Source organism: Saccostrea echinata, unplaced genomic scaffold (assembly GCF_033153115.1).
Source record: "Saccostrea echinata isolate AGI-Se365-2 ecotype Australia unplaced genomic scaffold, CSIRO_AGI_Sech_v1 ptg000003l, whole genome shotgun sequence".
In the NCBI taxonomy this organism is placed as follows: Eukaryota; Metazoa; Mollusca; class Bivalvia; order Ostreida; family Ostreidae; genus Saccostrea; species Saccostrea echinata.
In genome coordinates this window covers 8,183,760-8,187,436 of record NW_026889752.1, presented here as the reverse complement: position 1 = coordinate 8,187,436, position 3,677 = coordinate 8,183,760, and the positions used below count along the sequence as shown (strand labels likewise).

The 3,677-nt window shown below is 35.1% G+C and overlaps 1 long non-coding RNA gene across 2 annotated transcripts; it reads right to left on the bottom strand.

Moving 5' to 3' along the window:
• Nucleotides 1-405: 405 nt before the first annotated feature.
• LOC133178827 (uncharacterized) lies at nucleotides 406-3,433 on the bottom strand. Of its 2 annotated transcripts, none has more exons than XR_009720042.1 (4): nucleotides 3,365-3,433; nucleotides 2,627-2,710; nucleotides 2,400-2,534; nucleotides 406-772 (listed from the first exon to the last, which is right to left on the bottom strand). It is a non-coding gene; the product is annotated as an uncharacterized LOC133178827 (long non-coding RNA). The 2 variants fall into 2 exon arrangements; XR_009720043.1 differs by having other exon boundaries at nucleotides 2,627-2,690; nucleotides 3,365-3,421.
• Between the last annotated feature and the right edge of the window lie 244 nt (nucleotides 3,434-3,677).

Sequence of the window (3,677 nt, the reverse complement as noted above, 5' to 3'; positions counted from 1 at the left end):
TTACTATTCATAATCTTCATATTTAATTTTATGCCTGCTAGTTTGCCTGCTAGATGTTCACCAGTAAAGGATTTTTTAAAACTTCAATTTACAGCCCATAGCAAGGGTTTCAAAAGTAGGGGGGACTTCAAAAAATATCTGACAAGCAAAAAAAAACATTATTTACTGAACCGACCTTATTGCAACAAAAAGGGGGGGGGGGAGGGGCAACCAGGATATAAAGGATACTTTACTATAGCAAAATACTATACTCAGAAAAAGTGGGGGGGGGGGGGGGTTCTATGGGCCTGTTGCAGTGTCAATATAAATAGGTAAACCTTGCATGAACAATGGGTCATGAGCGATAAATTTCACAAATTTTGGTTAAAAAATAATTACTTGCTTATATTATGCAAACAGCTGTCTGCTACATGTCCATGAAAAAAAATTTATAGGATATATTTTTTCAATATTCAGCTCCATCCTGAACCTATATGCAAAAATGAATCTCACAATTTTTTGTACTTAAAGAGCTATGGGATTATATGATATGCATACCATCAACTGCCTGCTGGCAAAACTTCTCACAAAAGAGACATGAATGTTTTTTATTATCATAGTTTCCAGACGATGTTTTTGGCCTCTAAAAACCTGGTCTTTTGCTTCTCTGACTGTGGTAAAACTTTGCCGACATCATCATGATCATCTTCACATTCACTGTCCTTTTCGCTGTCACTTGCAAGTGCAGCTTGTTTCTGCTGCATTTCAGATTTGAGAGGCTTACTGGGCATATCTGAAATTATTATATATGTACATGTATTGACAAAAGGGATTCATCTTTATTTTTATAGAAGAGGCCAATGGGCCACATGGCTCACCCAAGTCACAATGGCCCTGCACATTTCCCCCCTATATATCCCTATGTAAAGCTTTGATTGCCTATTATGGCCTCATCTTACCCATTCAAACCTAATGAAGAGGTATGAAAGTTGTTTTTCCATACTTCAATCTGTTAGGCATGATTGAAACACTCTATGTAAGCTCCTTATGGAGATATTTATAATTTATAATGCTGGCTAATGAACATCATGTTAATGTAATGCAAAGGAAAGTAATTTATTTAAAATGAATTTTGTCAATTTATCAGACTGTGATCATGTCTGGAGAAAAAAACAACTTATGGAATTAATCCTTAACTGTAATAAAGAAACAGTCATACTTAAAATTCAAGACAGAAATTCTGCCAGAATTTTAATTCACTTTAAACAATCTACATATTGTACAATGTAATACATAGCACCTTATACAAGAGGCCCATGGTCCATGACACCTGAGCCCTTTTGCAAGAGAAAAGCAGAAATCAGTTCAGTATTGGAAAGTTTGAGTAATTATACAATTGGTGCCACCCTATGCCCTGTGGGTGATGATTTGAACAAACCTGAAACTACTTCTCCCATCCTACCCCTTGATGTTACGATTTGAATAAATTTGAATGTACACTACCTGAAAAATACTCCTGTATTAATATAACAAATCATGGCTTTGCTGTTCTTGAGAAGAAGGCCTTTAAAGACATTTTCTATACAATTCCATGTAAAAGTCTTATGCCCCATTGTGTCCCCACCCTTCTGCCAGGGGTCATTTGTTGATAAAACTTCAAGCTACATTACCTGAGAATGCTTCTGTATTAATATGACTTGTCATGGCTTTGCTGTTCTGGAGAATAATTTTTCTGGCCCACTCAGACCTGTTTAACTTTTCTAACTGATGTCAGTATTCTAGAAGTTGTCAGTATTTTGAGCAGTTTGTCAGTAAAAATGCAACTCAGCTTATTAGACATTTTTATATGAAGAACCCCTTGTTATACAAATACTAAGCACTAACTACGCAAGTCACCATATGCTGTCTACTGTTGCTTACATATTTTACATTTGCCGTAATTATATTGTTTTTAGATCATTTTTGATAAGACCACTTCAATCAACAAGCTTCTTTATCAAACTGATTGGCAAATTTCGGGAACGACTCTGATTTTTTCCATCTTTAGGGAAAATCTGTATATTTTCAACGTGAATCTGTAGAGCACTTTTTTACTCGAAGATTCATGGAAAATACTAAAAAGCTGTACAAGTAAACAACTCTGCCCATTGTTTCTGGAGAAAATTTTTTTAAAGATGCCATCAAATTTGCACTTATTTTTGATTATATCCCCTTAAAATAGGGTGATGCCTTTCATGTGAACAAACTTGAATCCCCCACCGAAGAATACTTTGTGGCAAGTTTGGTTGAAATTGACACAGTGGTTCTTGAGAAGGAGCTGAAAATTTGAAACAACAGTGACGCTGGAGATCGACAATGGACAAACTTTGATCAGAAAAGCTTACTTGAGCTTAAGAAAGTTCTGTTTTCAGCTTTATTACCAAGATCATTAATGGTATCTTCATCACAGCTTTTTTCATCGCTTGAAGGATGGTATGATTCATCATCATAACCATCATCATACTCGTCTGCTTCATCACTTAAAAGTGGCCCTGTATCATGTCCTATTTAAAATTCTAAAAAAGAAATTATCATTTTAAGACTGTTCATTTTTATGGGGTTAACTTTTAATTTGTAACATCGAAACAACATCATAAATATAGATTACCATTCTCATTGACAACATCATGACTGCTGCTTTCATTTACAAATGATTGGTGTGATTCCTCATCCTGCCCAATTGCAAAAGACTCTGTCAAAACATTCAAATTAGATATTAAATTGGAAAATAACACTTTTCTTAAAAAGTAAGATTCAAATTTATGAATACAATAGGGGTTATCTATTTTTTTCTTTTTGCCTTTACTATGCATGCAAAGAAGAGTCCCATGGGCTACAACATTTCCCATGTAAAAGAAGCTTTTCTTAATGTTTATAAAGAGTTTTTCTCCTTAATTTTCTCATGCAAAATTGTGAACTCATATTATGACCCTATCCTAACTCTAAAGGGTCTCTGAATCCACTATCCCCCCCCCCTTCCTTCCTCCCTTTGGCCATGATTTGAACAAAAAGGAAGCTACAAGAAGGTTTAAAAATACTTTTTGTGGTCCAGTTGTTCTTAAGAGGATTCGTAAAGATTTTAACCAGTACATAAATGTATGTATATATTTCAAGGTAAATCTTTGATCCCCTTTTGTGGCCCCATCTACCTCAAAGGCCATTTTTTGAACAATTTAAAATCTTTATTACATCAGGAAGCTTTCACATAAATTTCAGCTCCTGACCAGTAAAGTGAGAGTATTATGGGCTTTGAGAAGAAAATACACATTATGGTTTAATTTGACCTCCAAATCTTTTTTCTAGTACCATAATAGTGTACGATACATTTATTAACTTGACAACATACCAATCTTCTCCTGGATTTTGTATGCTGGTGAGCACAGACTGGGCTCACAGTTTCCAGGAAAGTTATCAGCTGTAACTCTAAACTCCCACTCTGAGTCCTGAGGAAGATCGGTGACAGTGAAGAGGGGTCAGTGCAGGGGTACTCATTTCTCTGTTCCCTTAAACCTCTCTTCTACAAGGTAGTCTACAAAGATAATCAATATTATCAACTGCTACAGTGTTTATGTGGTTTTGAACAGAGATCAACATTTCCCTTTTTCTTTTTTTATTCTACTTTTAAATTAGTACCTGTAATTTTACAGCCACCATTATGT